At 33.4% G+C, this 19,083-nt stretch overlaps 1 protein-coding gene across 1 annotated transcript in view; it reads left to right on the top strand.

Annotated features, from left to right (window-relative positions):
* The window catches only part of LOC145693162 (uncharacterized), a 44,933-nt gene that overhangs the window by 15,978 nt on the left and 9,872 nt on the right, over positions 1-19,083 (top strand). The window lies entirely within an intron of this gene.

Raw genomic sequence — 19,083 nt, 5'->3', positions numbered from 1 at the left:
AAATATCGATCACGAGAGCTAAGATAGGGCTCGAACTTATTCGATGTGCTCAAGCGACCCAATGGCTCTTTACACAAAAATTTTATTGGAACCACGCAATAATGTTCTTTTACCTGTTATAATCGATACTTTTTACTAGATGTGTTAACTTAGTCTTTGTAGACATGAAGCAATTGTGCAGTTGTTAAGATTTGTTTCAATTCTACCTCAGAAATAGTATCATGACATTGTGTCTCGATTAAAAATTGTAATGTTAATCTTTTACCTAAATGAGTAATCACCGGAGATCGTCACGGTGAAGGTAGACTGTAAAATTAAGCTTAGAAACATATTGGATCAATTATTAAGTATTCTGCTTGTCGGCAAGTCCTGCAATTAGTGATTTTTTTTCTTATGTTCTAATCTGAAAATATTTCTCGATCTTCTTCTTCTTCTTCTTTTAACTTCCAATATTTTCTTCTCTTTTTCAAATGATCGATCAGTTGTGTTCTAGTTCTACCTAGTCCTCGCTCTCCTTCCACATTTCCCTCTATGACGTTATGAAGAAGACAATTTCTTTGCAAGATATGTCCAATTCAATTGACATTCCTGTGAAGAATGTTGACTAAAAGTGTCCTCTTCCCCCTACCTGTTTTAAAAGATCTTCGTCTACTGTGTCTCTTCAATCTTTCTCCAACACCGTATTTCGAATCGCTCTAAATATTTCTTTTCATCTTAGTCCAATGTTAAACCTGCTAATTACGATTGATTTTCTCTTGTTGAATGCCTCTTTGATTACGACAAGTCTTGACCTGATCTCCTTGGATCAGTAAACGTCTGTCGTTAAAAAATTTCCCAAATTGAATCAGTTATCAAATATATATTATACACTGACGTCGTTCTTTCACAATTGTTCATTTTAGTATATTGTCAACTGATTTAAACGTCTCATTCAAGGAAATGACCAGTTACAAATACTTGTTAACACTGATCATTATGGGTGAGATTTTGGGTTGTTTTCTCCGAGTTTTCCGGCTTTCTTTCATTATCTTCTTTCCATCGTAAGTATCAGCTAAATTTATTTAGCCTGTGATATAACTTAAACGAAATCTTTAACACTTTAATTGTTAGTTAAACAATTATTAAATATTTTATTTATTATCTTGGAACAGGGTGATAGAATGAAATTACAATTGTAAAAATTCATTTCTAAGGACTGAACCTTTTCTGTTAAACCTCATCCATCTCGTAGACTTTCTTCAATAGAGGTTAGCAGAGAAAGTTGTGTTATGTGAGGGAATGTAGTGTACTTAATGTGTGATTTCTTCAGGCATTTTACCTCGCAGGCATATTTATCGCAAGCCATGTCACACTGTATGTGTGTGTGTATGTATGTGCTGCGCAACCCAAAGTTGAGTTGATAATTAACAGCTTAGGTTAGGAAAAAACGGTGGCGCTGCAAACACAAGATTAAAGCAAAAAATTTGTTTGTGTCGTGAAAGTTTTCATGATTGATCGTGGTGTTTGTTTCTTCGTTGTTCAGTTTATTTTTTATTTTTTATTTCATTTAACACAATTTAAACAAAACAAAACAAAAACAAAACGACTATAACCTGTTTGCTTTTTTATTTTTTTGTCACTTGCTTATATATTTAGAGTACAATTTTGTATTCTTTCCTGAAATACATAGTTATGACTTTGACCCTAAGTGTTTAAAATAAAAGGGCAAACTTCACTTTCTAAAAGAATTATTCATCTGCGTCCGGAAGTACTTCGAAATTGACTTTAAGTTAAACTTTCAAAAGTTGCCACCACTCCTTTTTCTTAAGTATTGGTGCAAGAAAATAATACATTCCGATTGACGTACTCTCTTTGCTAGATATTGTTACATGTATACAAAATCCATTTTTACTCTTTTTCTTATTTATCTTTACAAAATATATCGTGGTAGCAGTGGCGTAGCGTCCATGAGAGCTGTGGAAGTGCCATTTCCGCTTAATAAACAGAATAATGAATTAACAATGCCTGTCTGAGTGTTTCGTTTGAAAGCAAGTTCTAGCCCACTTACCCTCATGTACCCAAATGGGATCACGAGGCCAGTTAGGCACGGGGCATTGACTAGTTTATTGCCCATGTGGTTCAAAAAGGAAGATGAAAAAGTGATAGTTAAGAGCTGGCGTAGACGAACAGTTTGAGAATTAGAATCAGCGTTATCACTATCCAAGAATTGTGTAATTATGAACTAATCATACATGTACGCTTTAATTAATATTACTTCGATAATTGATTTGAAATAACGCCTTCTGATATACAAAAAAAAAAAAAAAAAAAAAAATGAAATACATAATTGTATTAAACAATGAACTCAGACTCCCCTACTTCATAAGATGACTAACTCACTCACTACTTCCATAAATTGCCAAACACAAACGTTCATTGCAACTGAAACAGATGTCCGCCAATGGTTGATCGTATCTGTGCTAAAGTTATAAAATCGTTATTGCTATAACCTATTTTTTTAAAGACAAATTTATTATAGCATCCTATCGCTCTCTCGGCCTACCCATAGAAGCCTTCTTACAACGAATATTTACTTCTTATCGATGCAAGTGATATTTCCTATGTAGCATAGGCAGAAACTAGGGTTGCCGCGAAATGAGACAAGACATAAATTTCGCTACGATATACGAGACGAGACCAAATTCTTCTAATAAAAACATAATTTCCGAGACGAGACAGTAGTTTTACGGCACCTTTTTGCGGCAAAACAGACTCAACCTCTGTCTCATAGGCAACATTCAGAAACGTCCAAGTGACGTTACAATTTTAATAGTGGATACCTCTTGGAATCCCGTGAAATTTCAGATGTCGCACTACATCCCAAAATTAGAACCTCCTGTGTGACCTTTTTGAATAACCATAGGACAACTTTCGGTGTTCCCTGATAGACAGACACATCCCGTGAGTCTGTCAGGAGAGAAATCCCATTCTCTACCACATCCCATGAACTGCAAGGGAAATCCCTTCGATTATTTCCTTTATCCTTAAAGTTTATATCCAACATAATCATCATAGGTATTCTGCCATTATTGGCAGGTCACTTGCCGCAACTGAGAAGCTTCCATGCTCTATTTTCTTCAGTTAACCTCTTTTGTCTTCATGTACGATTTCTGTGTTTTGATACCGTCCATCAATTGTAGCCTCATTCGCTCTTCTCCGTCTCTTTCTTGCCACTACACTCTCTAGCACGTCTCTCATGATACTGTTTCTTCTTATCCAATGTCCCAACCAGTTTTTCTTTCTCTTTTAAATAATATCTAAAATTGTTTTTTCTCCCCCACCATGTCCAACACCGGAACAGATATATAACCTGTTGGACATATAAAGAACGTCCTGTGGTCATGTGCTATGTGTGTCTTCACACAAATTTCTATAGAAATTGATACTTTATTTGTATTTAATGATTAGTAAAATAATTAAGTATGTCATATAGTATTTTTTAAATCAGCATTTAAAATAGCGGTTCCCAATCTGGGACACGTTCTTTTAGGTAAACATGAAAGTCCAATAAGGTGGGCGCACGATACTGAACGTTTCTACCGTATAAGCTAATGGAAATCTGAAAAATGGGTTCTCTATTTGAAATCGTAACATCTGGATAACATTAGGAATGCGCACGAGACAAGATTTGTGGCCGTCTCGTCTCGAAAATGTGCTGTAAAAGTGATGTCTCGATTCGAAAAATATATATTTCTCTATTGGAAGAGCCATGACTCGACTCGAATTTTGTCAGGAAAATCCTGTCTCGACTCGTCTCGTGCGCATCCCTAGATAACATTACAACAAATGCAACTTATGACGCTAAGCCAAGGAGAGGGGAGACTAAACCAAAGGTTTACGAAGAAAAACACCAAGCAAACAAACAATATATACATTAAATTTCATATTGGTTAATATTCTATTAAAGAAATGATAGGAAATTAACCAAGCTGCACCATATTCAGGTATACCATACGACAGTGAGTTTGCATTAATTTTATTTTGTCATTGCGTGAGCGTATGTGTATTCTTGGTAGCTATTGTCATAAAAGCAATCTTGTTCTTATCGATATTGTTTCCTTTGAGCCCGATTGTAGTAAACTTATTTTTTATGATGTTTGTAACCTCTTCCATTGTATTTACTCTTCCTGTTTACAGTTTTCCATTTCGCAATCTTGTAATAAACTGTCTTTCAAACATTACAGCTACTATTGTTATCTTTTTTCTCACACATGTTTTTCTTATCATCTTGCTCTTCTTATTATGTTATCGTGTTTTAAAGTCCACTCACACAGAAAACATACAATAAATTAATTTCTTTCGGCTTACCCAAAATTTCAGTTAAAACGTAATATATTTAATAATTAAGTTGCGTCCCCAATTTAATAATTGAATTCAAGTGCAAATTTACTAGTTAAGCAATTTTAAGGTACATATATTTTTCGGCCGGAGAATGAAAAGATACGGAATAAATTTCTATCTCCCTAAAAGCATAGACAGTACATAGATAGACATAAAAAATGATAGTGTTAAAACGATTCATTTTGTCTACCAACAGGATCATCAGCTAGAGGGATATCTGATAACGAACAGTGAGACAGTGTATTAATTGTAATTTTTATCGCCATCGCTTTGCTAGAGTATCATAAATATTTAATAACGGATAATGAGACAGTGTATTAATTGATATTTTTATCACAATCGCCGTCTTAATGTATCATAAATATCTAATAACGGACAGTGAGACTGTGTGTTAGTTGTTATTTTTGTTACACGCAAAGCTTTTACGTGGTATATTCGACATTTATATTACATCAATAAACGAAAAACATATGATATTTCCTGTACTTCTTAACGAAGGTTGTTTTGTATGCGTATGAATTTTATTACAGCATCATACGTTGTCTACCTCATCAAGAAATATCATACGTTGTTCGTTTCAGGCCTGAGTCAGGTTTTTCCTGGGATTTTTCCTCACTCACATCAGTCAAATGCCGGGATGGTACCTAACATAAAACATCTGAGACTACTTTCTTCTTTCCCCTTATCCGGATAGTGTGATCGCCAAGGAACATTATCCCTCATACCTGACGGGATAAAAATACCATAGATGCCGAATGCCCAGAAATATATTTTCTAACATTAAAAATTTTATTGTTACTTTCTCGAAAAGTCTGATTTGAGTATCAAACTTAATTACTTAGTTTAGCTTAGGTACAGATTATTTTTATGCAGCATGAGAAGATTACGTAGTGTTTTATAGAAATGTATTAAAAATTACGAGAAGGTACACAAATCTTAAAACCTCACATATCCTAAGAGAAACTTACTAATTAAAGCTAGACTAACCTAAGCTTAACTAATCTGACCTTACTAACTATTGCCAGGTTAATCTAAGTTTAACAAACCTAACCTTACTACATAATACTAGTTTAATCTAAGCTTAACTAACCAATCCTATCCGAACTAACTTAAGCTATATTTACCTTAGCAAAGATAAACTTAAGTAATTTAAGTTAACCGACGGAGTACTTGCCGAAACCAAAGTAAATTTAACTAAGTATTTTGTTAACGTATGTTCAAAAGCAAGGCTATTCCAAGAAAACTCCCATTTATGGTCATTTTCTATCTGCATTCTTAAAATAAATCGAAGCTGACATGTAAGGTATTTTATCATATCAAATACGACTTCCTTAAGCGTAGAGTCCAACAAATATCACATTTGGGATGGCAGATTTAAACTAAACAAACCTGCAAAGGGTAAAAAAATATACGTAAGAATATACCAAAAGCAGAATGGATAGAATACTCTAGAACAAACCAATACATATCTTGACACGTGAAATGCGAAGAAACGTGAACGCTATTATTAGAGTTATGAAATCAGTGAAATGTCTGAAGGCACATTTTCAAACGAGTTTTAATCACACTAACATCATTTTTCTTCTTTTAATTATGTCTGTTTTATATTTCAATTACTATTATCATTTCGTCTGGCTTCCGGTGTTTGCAAGTCGATAAGACAGAACAAGGAAACGCGTTGTACCTACACTTGAACAATGTAGAAATTCACTTTACTACTGAATAATTATACTGCATGAAAAAAATTTCCAATCTTATTATAAGTTTTATTATTCAGTGCCACTGTTCTTCATGTACTTTTTTCCAAATTGATTTTCTTAATGAGAAAAGTTTCATAAACAAATTGTCGATAGTAACCTTTCTGGATATCTTCCTTTTTTCTTTCTTCTCAATCCTAATAGATTTTAATAAAAGTTACAGTCGTTGGCCAGGGTAACTACACCACTAAGTTTGTCATAAAGATAAATATTTATATTAAATACGAAATTGCATTAAATAGTATTCATCAGTTTAAATATTTATATTAAATACGAAATTACATTAAATAGTATTCATCAGTTACAGTACAAGCCACAACAAATGGTACTGACATAAGTGCATGCCTATATGGAATCGTATGTTGACACAAATTAAATTATTACTTTATTAATGGTTAACATTGGCGGTGGATATGATTCAGTTGATGTTTGTATTATGAAGATTAATTCAAGATTATAAATTGCCCATAATATGAAATATAACAACTAGTAAAAGTGTATTAAATATTGTATTATTGGTCGCCATCTTGTCACTCCTCTCGTTTATTTCTTTTTTGCATAAAATATGAATGTTTAAACTACCCTTAGTAGTAGAACTTCTGTTCACTTTTTGAAATAGGAACAACAGTTAATATTTTTCGTTATGAAAAAGAAAACATGCACATAAAAATTCAGAAAAGAACAAACAAAATAGACTAAAGTAATGGAGTTTATGTTAAAAATAATCTGTAGTTCAAAAGAAACAGAAAAAAGTTATGGCTTTATGAAAGGTTCGAAAATGTTCTTTACGTGACTGTCGGTTTACTTGGCAGGTAAATATAAATAAACAATTTGAAACCAAAGTTTTTTTAAAGACCATTAACTTACGTGTCTACTAGCAATATCGATTATGGCCAAGACAAAAGCTTCCTTCGGTGCTTTAGGTTCTGAGAGCTATAAACTATTGACACTATAACTAGGCAGATACTATTTTTATAACTGCCTGGTACCAATGTTAGAAATAATTCCCCCCCTTCTTTATTGCTTTGAGTTTATTGTTAGTAACGTAAACAATAGGTTTGTTTACTGTATCAATTAAATTCTCCCTTCTTTTTAATCTTCATATGATGCATGAAAGAGAAAAGTAATATGGTCAAGGCCGTTGGAAAATTCGTGACGTGGTCTGCGTAAAAGCATTGTAAATCTTTATATCTATCATGCAATTGGATCTCTGTCAGTGTTTGAAGTCACTATCCCACTAGATAGATTGCTGATTAGCAATATATGAGTTTATGATAAGCTATATTGGCATTGACTGCTTATTTTACCTAAATGGTCTACCATTCTCGCACTCGTGAGTAGTGACGAAGGTTTTATAAGAATCTCCGCTTTTTAAACGTTTCTTTTGCTTGTTTCACCTTCACCTTTAGAAGCCATGACCTCACGGTTGCTAGTTTAACATTTCTGTTATATAGTTATTGTATTAACATATTCGTTATATGTTGCAGCTCAGTTTTTATTATCTCTTCTGATCATAGTTCGGTGGGAGCTCCTTCGTGGCTAAGCGGTTAGCGTACGCGTCTTTGGCGTGGAAGACCCGGGTTCGATTCCCGGCTGGAGCTCATGTGGTGATTCAGATTCCATGTAAATCAGTACGTGGAGATCCACGTCCCGTCTCATATAGTCTCGCTGCTCAAAGGGACATTAAACTCAAAATCAACGCAACTCATAGTTCAGTGTGAGCTGTACTAAAATTGGTGAGATTTAATTAGTTGATTCACTTTCCACCAACACATTTGACTAGTCTATCATGTAATTTGTGTCTGAATATGTATGTTCATGCTAATTCAATAGATTTCTGACTGTTATTGCGGTGTAACGTTTCTGGAAATTAGTCAATCAAATGATTATATATATTATCTCTTAGGAAATTTCAGTACTTAATTCCAATTGTATAGGGTTCGGTGTGTGATTGACATTCTCTACAAGTTTTGATGTAAAAAAAATGAATGCCGCATTTTTTATTGAATTGCATCGGTTGGCAGTCTTCTACTTGTTTATTTGATTTCAATGGGAACATTTCAAAGAAACTGCTTGGCGAGGATTTTTTTTTTTTAAAGCGAAATAGCACATTTATTAATATAATCACCTGTACCACACAATTTTGTCTTTATTGAATTCGAGTAGGAAATCACATATATCACGCGGGATGCGAACAAATTTCAGAAGTAAAATTAAAATATTGAAATTTTAATCTAAATCGTTTTAACTAGGATGCCGTGAACCTAAAACCTTTTTAGAAAACCCACGTTGAGAGCGGAAAAAGCTTGTGAGAATTTAGAAGAAAGGTCAAAGGTTGTGCAAGTAAGTTAATGCCTTTTCTTACATATTATTGTTTTGAATCACGTACCTGTCACTAGAATAGCAATAAAATCTAAAAATAGATATAATGATGTGAAAATTGTGTTAGAAACCGTATCAAGGATGTTCTTGCGAACCAAAGGCGTTATATTCACAACTGTGGTGCACTCCAACGGGAATTCCCTGAATTAAAACGCAACAGTTATCACTTTACAGCGGCCGTGTGCTAAAGTTGACCTTGGTTAATGTCCGTGAGAATTGACTTGCGCAGCGTATGATTATGTCAATGAGTACATCTATGTGTTATTTTATCTTGTTAATATTTTTGAAGAATGATTAGTGTATAAGTGGGAGTACCTTTTTAAGTAAAAACGAGTTAATTCTTATATCAGCACCATGAATTACAATTATCTTAAGACCCTAGTGGAAAAATAGTTAGTTTGTAACGTGAAGAGGGGAGAATGTTAATTGTTCTTGAATCTACTTGATAATACAATGCATAAAAATTAGAAGTTTGCTACCTACAGGACGTATTTTGGGCATCCCACAGGCCCTGTACATGTCCCAGAACATCCAGCCTGGCAGCGGAAACTTGGAACGATTTTGGAAATACCGATATAATTTCTTCTAGGTTTCAATGGGACCTGTATGTTATGGAACATTTTTTGGGTGTCAAAAGTAGCCGTGAGATTATTCCGCATAGAACTCAGAAATGTTCCACAGGAATCCTGTAGGAAGTTTCGTTTCCTGAACATAAGCAGACATTTGGACCTCCACGCAATATTGGAATGTCTCATGGATATATCGATATTTTGGGAACATCCCTTGGGCGTCCTAGGGACGTCTCCGTGTTAGGTTGATAGTGACAATCATAAAATTATGTGAATATTATCTGATAGAAAATTCTTACCATACATACGTAAACAAATACAGACTAGCTCAACATCAACTTACAAACTAATCTATTGGCTTAAGGGATCAGCAGGTTCAGAATTCAAGAGCTTGCTATTGACTTCTACTTCAATTCAGACCCGAACTGCGTGGAATGTTTGGTCAGCGTCATTACAGTCGGCATATTCGGCGCATTACATTGACTAAACATTCCACGGAGTTTGCGAACAATCTCTGAACAGCATTTGTAATAAATTTTCACTATGACAATACGCTGTTCCGTGGTAAAAGCTCTTCATTCCATTCGTACCCTCACAGAAAACATATAACGATCTTGCGCTATTCGGGACTTCGTGACTACTACTATGACAAAGACAACAGACGAAAATCGTGTAACGTTCAGAGCTGCTATACACTACTTATTAATTCGATGACTTTTTTTTTCTTATTTCTTATTTATAATTTGATGAAATTTGTGCTGTTAGGCGGCAAAACCATGTAAACGTTTACAAATCAAAAGCAGTCATTATCTTGAGTTTCCATAGCACATTTAGGGAACACAATTAGGTCATAGAAATCTTAAAAGACAACAGAGAAACGTACTTAAATAAATCTTGCATATATTTCATAATTAATTGGTTGATTGATCTGCATTTATACCCTTTATTATTATTATTATTATTATTATTATTATTATTATTATTATTATTATTATTATTCGTACAAATGAAACGAAAGTAAACTTAATAATTATTATGTATGTATAAGACATGCAAATAATAGAAGGAAAGGAAAGAACTTCCATTCCATATGGTTTCTTGGAAATTGCATGAGAAACTTATCCATAGATTATATCCACGTGGTCAGAATTACTACTATCATCATAGGAGCGTTCCGCTAGAAGTATTTTGTCTTCTTATATTTCAGCATCAGTAACAACTGACAGTTTCCTGTTAGTTCACAAGAACTTGCAACTAATCACCTTGTCAGCAAACTCAAATTATTTGTAATTCAACTAAAGTAACTTTACGGTTATCGTATTTGTGTTTATTTATTTACACTTTCCCACTATATAATATGTTGTATGAGCTTTATTTAAAAGTCAGCGTTGTCGTCTCGTGCTTAAGCAAGTGTAATTATGCTTTGTTAAGAAGAATGTTCAAAACTAAGCTAATTACCTAAGTTACATTTCCTGAAATATTATTTGCATGAGTAGTGTCACAAAGAACAATGTCGGAAATGGATTTCTGTGAGTTTAGGTACACTAACATTAGGAGGAGTATATATATATATATATATATATATATATATATATATATATATATATATATATATATATATTAATGCAAATCGTGTTTAATAAAAGGAACGAGGTTGCATATTTATGTATGAATTAATTATGTGCATAACTGTTAATTTTTACCAATTGTACTCTTTTACTTGTTTATGATGCCGACTTGTAAATGACCGTAGAAAATATCTCATTCCTAACGGTAGTTCTTTGTAGTTGTAGCTTCATTTTACTAGAAAAACTTTTTGTTAGCTTAAAGCCTACAAGATCAGCGACTACAAGGTAGGACTTTGAACTCTGAAGTGCATGAATTTTAGTTCGATCTCAGAGCAAGCTATAGGGACTCACTGATAAACTAAAAATCGTGTTTGGGGGCCACGGTGGCTCAGTGGTAGAGCGTTCACCTCTGGTACTTGGGGTCCTGGGTTCGATCCCAGCCTCCGCCAAGTGAACTTTGTGGTGGACAAACACCGTGTGCGTGGATTTTCTCGGGGTTCTCCCGTTTCCTCCCACTTTCTTCATTCCACCATTTCATTCATTTCTCATAATCACCGTCTCCTTTAGCCTAACCGGCATAACTGTGGGACGTAAAACTCAAAGATTTCATTTCATTTCTAAAAATCGTGTTTGTGCGTTTTCTGGACGATTTTCCCATTTTCTCCAACTTTTTTCGCTTCAACAAATTAAACCATAACATTTCAAATTCACGTCAAAGAAAATTATAAAGAAAAAATTTATAATACAATGGATTAAACAACAAAGAGGTGAAGGTAGCTAATACTGTTAACTATAAAGAACAGAATGTTCTATTTCTTGTAAAAATAAATAAATAAATAAAAAAGAAATAATAATAATAATAATAATAATAATATAAAGTAGGCCTACTAACTCAGGAGTAGTTTTGTCTCCCTTCACTAAACGACCAGCAAAGAATCTCTTTTCCATATTGCTGACTTATTTCAATTCATGTCTTTTTTTCACTGTTGGATGGATTCCAGATTTCGTAAGATATTTTAAAGATCACGAAGAATGGTCAGTTTAGAAGTATTTAAGCTATGTGTGGAATTTAATCTTGTTAGTATCATATTTCCGTTTTCTACAACGTTGATATGGTTTCTTTTATGACTCAAGTAGTTATATCGTGCAAGAGACATTCATTTCTTGCTCCCCTCCTTCTTGGTTTATGGCTCTTGACCTATCTTTCGTAAATCTATGTTTTACGTTACCTTTAGATAACGTTCTACATGTTTGGCAGTTGTTTTTGAGAACAAATTCTTTAGTTATAAGTCAAATTCCTATCTCTATACTCTTTTTGATCAAATGTCTTCCCTTGTTGCTTCGGTGAAACATGGTTCTTCATGGGTTTGAGGCTCTTATTTAATATACATTTAATTTCATCTAATGAGAAATTCTTTGGACATTTCGAAAAATGATGAAAAGCGACTGGAAGCTTTCAAAATTTGTGTGTAGAGAAGAATGGAAGCTAATCCTCACCGACTGTTGAAATAAGACCTAATATTCTATTTGCTGGATCTCATATAACCTTGATATTAAAGAGGGACGCTAAATTTCAACCTACCAATCATTTTAGTATTAACCTTAATTTAAAAGAAAGTGGTAAATGTGATTGAGGCCTGGGTCCGTACCTGAAGATATAAAATCCTAGTTGAGGTTAAGAAAGAATTTTGCTGTTCGTGACTGTTGAAAGAACATTTTATTTGTGGATGCTAAACTAACCAAAAGATAACATGATTTATTTATTTATTATTTTGTAATTTTTATGTCAATATCGTCATCTTTCTGGCAGGAGTCACTAACTCCCTGAATCTGAGATACAGAAAACTGAACAGCACAAGAACAGTGAAATAGACTAATGTGCGGAGTAGAAACATAACATAATACTAGAAAGGACACAGAACGCATATTGATGTTAATTAATATTGACAAACCGATTTTTGCAATAATTTTCTCTTTAAAACAGCTATACCTAAAGAATAATATTTTGGACGTAGTGACTTCTGCCAGAACAACAACGATTTTCACAGTTGTTTAGTAAAATTCAAGAGTTGGATGCTAAAACTTTGCCGAAAGATAAATGAAACAATAAAGAGGGAACAACCGTACACAGTTCATTAGTAAATGTGTAATTATTGGAAATATATTGTGAAGATGTATAAATAAAAGTGCTATCACAAAATACAAATGAATGATTCATAAAGATTGAAAATTATACTGATTTCCATTTATTATTTTTTTCAGTTTATCTATGGGCAAAGTTTTAGCATCGATTCCTTGAAACTGAATGAATAATTACGAATATTTTTACTTCATAAAGGTTTTCACACAATGAACAGGTTTTTTAAATGTTAAATTCATGTACAATTTGAACATCCATCTACACTAGCTAATAGCTTGCAGAATGTGATGAATTGAAACAGGACAGGATAATATAGAGACAAATTGAGTTGTATATAAGGACTTACATACATATATTGGAAAGGTAGGAGACACATGGCTGCGAAACATGGTCACTTACTCTGAGGAAGAGCGTAGACTGAAAGTATTTGAGAACAAGATCTTGAGACGAATATTCGTACCCAAGGGGAACGGGAATGGAGAATGGCGGAAACTTCATAACGAGGAACTACATAATTTATATGGTTTACCCACCATTGTTAGGGTCGTCAAGTCTAGGAGGCTTAAGTGGGCGGGTCATGTAGCTAGAATGGAAGAATGTAGAAACGCTTTCAAAATCTTGACTGGAAGACCAATCGGAAAACGACCATTAGGAAGACCTAGGCGCAGATGGGAGGACAATATTAAGATGGATCTCGCAGAGATTGGAATACAAAGTAGAAACTGGATGCAGTTAGCTAAGGATAGAAGTCAGCAGAGAGCTTTTGTGAACGCGGCATTGAACCTCCGGGTTCCATAGGCCATAGAGTCAGTTAGTTAGTTAGGAGACACGTATTGGAGACTCACTCACCTTACATCAGTTAGTTTATTATGTAGATAATAGGATTTTCACAGGCTAAATTTACACCCTACGTTATGCAATGCCTCGAAATTGTGAGTATATTGAGATATGAACATTCCATGCACAATGCAAGTAATATTTGCTCTATAGAGGTTAATTTCAGACTTGGAATCTTCCGGTGTGATAAACGTGCAAATTGTTCGCACTTGCCCTGAACTTTACAATTATTTGTTATTCCTCTTTAAATCATGGAATCTCAGGTATCCTTGGAATGTCAAAGCAATTAAAACAGTCCTTGGCATTAATATATATGCTTTTTCTCAGCTCAACATCTTGGCGGTTGAATGATACTAAAAAAGAGAGGTATAAATTATATTTAATGTCAAACGCTTTCAGCGCTTTCTTTTAAATTAAGATTCATACTAAAATGATTGTTAGGTTGGAATATTTGTCAAACAACATATAAGAAAAACATCATTTTACTCTCACTATGAGAGGACATGACCGAATATTTTAAGAGGAAAACCACAATACTATATCCACCTACATCTCACGATATCCTCTTTTCTTATAAGAGCATCTTGTTAGACATACTTTTGCAGCTGTACCTTTTTAAAAAAAATAAAAAAACACCGCAATGATGCGTAGGTATGTATCTATCCGTGTGTTGCTAGGTTCATGTTGATGAACCTGAAAAAGAGGCATTTAACACTTGACCAACACGCAGTATTTCTTATGTTAATGAATGTATTAGTCACATATATCAGGAAGTTTTTTGCAGGGTGTGGTGAGAAAAGGGTTCCGGTGCACTGCTAAACAAACATGATCATTATGTTTTGTTTCTCATCATGCCACACACACACATGCAACATAGCATTATTCTTGTTGACTCATTGACGTCACTAAGTAACGTTTAGGGTTGTCACAAGCCGGATATAAATTTGCTTTTAAAGTTCCAAATTTTTACAACTTTTCTTAATTTTCTTACTCCCCCACTTTCTCGAAACACTAATAAAGTAAAATCATGATAGACGGTATTTTATTACATGTAATCGCATGCATTTAACACATACAGTTCGTGTGCATACTTTGCAAAACCTAAGCAAGGTCGCAAACTTCGAGGGGGAAATCCTACCCATTAGCTTTATCTAACAAACCAGTACCGGTAGTTCATCAGAATGTGTCATATATATATATAATGATGAAAGTTGTTGTAATTTTTAAATAAGCATGATTCTGTAATTAAACAATGCATTTTGTGCATTTTTTTTAAAGAGCATGATTTCTCTACAATGATCTAAAAAAAAAATCTAGCTTCTTAATCTGTTAGCGTAATTAATCAAATTGTTTTATTTCGCGCAAATATTACTTAACATGTGCTAGTGACTACCTTACAATAAAAAAAACATAAATATACAGTTCTTGTATTCGTTGTGTCTCTAATTCTAATGTTCAACCTATCCTTTCAGTCCATCTCTTTAACTTCAAGTTCTCGTTTCATTTTCTAAACTACAGAGGAGAGAAACTAGTCACCCTACCTCTGCTTTAATGCTTTAGCAACAAATCTGAGCGATACTTTGATCGATCGATCGATATTTTGCGATTTTACTTTTCAATACGTTGATATTTTTAATGTTTTGATATCTGATGTTACAATATTTTTTGAATTGGAAAATTCTGTATGTTTTGGTACTCAATATTTCGGTATGTTTAGTCATTTCGATATTTTAATATTTTTGGACAATCCGATATTTTAAAATTCATCCGATACATCAAAAATTTCGGTATATTTTTATATTCGGCATTCCAAAATTTTCTTATATTCTAATATTTATTATTTTGATATTCTAAACTTCAATATTTTGATATTTCGGTATATCGATCAAGTTTTGATATTTAGTTGATACCGATTTTCGATATTGAAACCTGGTTATCGCATAGTTCTACTTAGAGGTCCCACCTAGCTACATTAGGTTAAGTGGGCTAGAGGCTACCCTCGGGTACAGCACTCAGGAAGACTAAACATTTCGTGGGTTGTAAGAATATGTCCCAAATATTTCATATTATTCTTTTATAGTCAATCTAAAGTAGCCAAAATTGCATGCTTTTCAACTCAATACCAATAAAAATCAAAGCTTATGAGTCTTGTACTTCTCTGACATCTCAATTGCGTAGCCAGCACTGAATCCATTATGCAACGCACAATGTGCGTTGGCAAGAAAATTACAAGAATGTGTACAGGAGTCCTTTTTTACTTCATACAGGTGTCTTGATGTAGACAGTTGTGTCACGCCTTCTAATGCATCTTAAGGCTGGATGACAGCTGTTGTATACGGCTTTTTGAATAAATCATCCAACAAGTGTTTTTGACATAATAAAAGTTAAAAAAGATAGAGGTAGTGCTATTTCAATAAAGAATTAATTAAGGCTACTATTCTGTTTGTTAATTTCCAGCTATTCTTTTGTATGATAATGCTTTCAGCGAGGTTATAGGATCCACGCATTTTTACCACACAAGGAACACCTTGTACTTTAACCTCTGACGGTGAAGAAAATGGCATTATACTCTTTTTTAATGTTCAAGTCACTCTAAAGTTAATAATATTTCTTTGTTTTACAGTACTTGTAACACTTTCTCTGATGTTAAACCCAAGAATTTATAAATGATACTATATTAACAAACTACAATTAATTTCTATAACCTTATGAAAATTATAATTTATTTTGTGGTTAGAACTGTCCCACTTCCATTTCCATAATAGAATCTGGTCCCGAACTACGAACATTAAAAACATTCGTGTTCGACTATTGTGGAAAGCCGAAAATGTAAGTATGAATGGGACTTGGAAGAATATATATATATATTCTTCCAAGTCCCATTCATACTTACATTTTCGGCTTTCCACAATAGTCGAACACGAATGTTTTTAATGTTCGTAGTTCGGGACCAGATTCTATTATGGAAATGGAAGTGGGACAGTTCTAACCACAAAATAAATTATAATTTTCATAAGGTTATAGAAATTAATTGTAGTTTGTTAATATAGTATCATTTATAAATTCTTGGGTTTAACATCAGAGAAAGTGTAACAAGTACTGTACACTGTATATACATATATATACATATACTGTATATATATATACAGTACAAGTACTGTATATATATATATATATATATATATATATATATATATATATATATATATATATATAATTATTATTATTACGCGTCTTTCTGTGTCTTTGCTGATTACAGATGCTTGGATTCCTTGCGAGAGTACGTTGAACTGAGATACTGAGTCACTTAAGTTGTTATAACCAAGTTAATGAATGTAATACGAAGTAAACTTTGAGTCGTTGAGCTGTGTCATTTCCTTCAAAATAAAGAGGACTTTTTTGGTGACTCGAGTCATACAGTGTCTGAAAATTAGGAAACAGCATTTTTCTTCAAAATATGAATCAAATACACAATGCATTAACCTATCAAGTGAGGTAGTTTTAAACCATTGCAAAAATAGAACAGTACTCGGAGCAACGTAAGAAATGAATTGGTATTTGCGTTGCTGAAGATGTTTCTTTGTAGCCACACTAAAGCGTCCTCTGTAACTGCCCTTTCGTTAGAGGGTAGTTGCTGCGAAATGCTCAAGATTTAGCAACAGAGTAATATGTCTTTCTCTACTTGTGAATGCTTCTTTTTTTGTTCCTAGTATAACAATGATGTTTAAAAAATGGTTTAATATAAATAAATTTAATATCTAATATTATGATAGGAAAAGCAAGGAAAATCCTAGAAAAATCACGGTTTTGAATGGCCTCTTGAGACACACCCAATCACAAAGCGAGAAAGCAAAATCTTTCATCTACATTCTTTTGATAAAGTAAAATTGGCAACAAAATCCTGTTTTATCTTAACTTGGCGCGTGACTCTATATAGATCGTGTAGTTTGACAAACCATTTACATAAATATCTTCATATAAAAAAAATATAGAAAAACGGAAACGAGACCAAGCATCTACGTCATTATCACTATTGCAGATACAAACTACGAAGTGTATTGGCCTTCAGTAAATTGTTCCTCTCGACCTCGGACGATGGCCTATTGGTTCAGATGAATGCTTATTAGCCGTCAGGCTAGTTGTATATACATAATACATTCCTCTAATCAAGATTTCCTCGTTTCATTAACAACTGAAAAATATGTCAGATTCATGTGATGGATTTGCTCATGTTTGCTCTTTGATAGCTGGGGAATTCCTCGTCGGCAGCGTGCTGATAAAGACAACTTCAAATAACTTTGTGTATGTCACTTGTATATTAAGTTGTTCATCTAACATCTGCTATTAACTTCACCAGGTGTTTTTGTAAGTACCAGACTTTTACATAAGGAAACGAAATAATAACCTTAAAGATTGTGTATGGGAATGAATTATTTCATTAATTAAATGAAAGAAATTACATTCAAGATTACAATATTATGATATTGGCTATATATTACTACTTAGTTTTGTTTGAAAGCTGACCAATTCCATGAATTTTTGATATCTTATGCCGAATTGTGAATGAAAAGCAGCACATGCACAATCCAGGAGTACAAGGAAGCCCGTGCCTTCCAAAGTTTGGTTAGACTCCCCCATGATCTGAATATCAATGCTTTGTTCTTTACTTGAATATGTAACAACGAAACGCACTCCTCCTACCCTAGAGGTATGCAGAAACCGGCCCCGCCAGCGACAAGATCTGTTTCTAATTTCAAGAAATCTTTTCAGTATTCGCTTAATGTGGCTAAGATAAGGTTGGAAGCAATCTTAATAGGCTGTAGCAACATTAAAAACATTCGATTGTTGATTGGGATAAGTCATTGACATTCCAAAAATGAAACAAATTTTTTCATTAATGTTGGGATTAATGAAAGTGAATTGTGCACAATTGGTGAAATGAAAGTGGGGGAGTAAACGGGAGGACTCCGAGAAAGCCCACGAATACGGAGTGCATGATTGCATTGGAGAAAGAGGTGGAGAATTAAGATTACACATACTATACATTTCACATTTATAAGAACTGATCAAGTTGAAATCTTGTACTGCAACATATGCATCAAAAGCCCAATATCTATTTGGAAAAAATAATTAAGGAATTCCAATCTACATTCTCGGAAAATAAGCTAGTTAATAATGATAAAAATAACTCATCAAAATTATTTTGTGCAGGAGAGTTTTTCAGTTATAAAATTATGCCATTTTAAATTAATTGAAATAAATAAGTCATTTAATTTGTTTAAGAAGAATGGACTCACGATACGACAAACTTGGTGCCTGTTTTGTTATGGAGGAAATGAACCATTTATTATTATTATTTTTTTTTTTTACCTCTTCAGTTTAGAATACAAAGCAATGAACCTAATATTATCCACTTTTTATGACCTAGTTCACAAACTTTACACTTGCTT

Source organism: Thermobia domestica, chromosome 8 (genome assembly GCF_964235325.1).
Source record: "Thermobia domestica chromosome 8, izTheDome1.hap1.1, whole genome shotgun sequence".
Lineage (NCBI taxonomy): Eukaryota > Metazoa > Arthropoda > Insecta > Zygentoma > Lepismatidae > Thermobia > Thermobia domestica.
The sequence above is the reverse complement of the archived record's forward strand: the minus strand, read 5'-3'. Positions and strand labels throughout refer to the sequence as shown.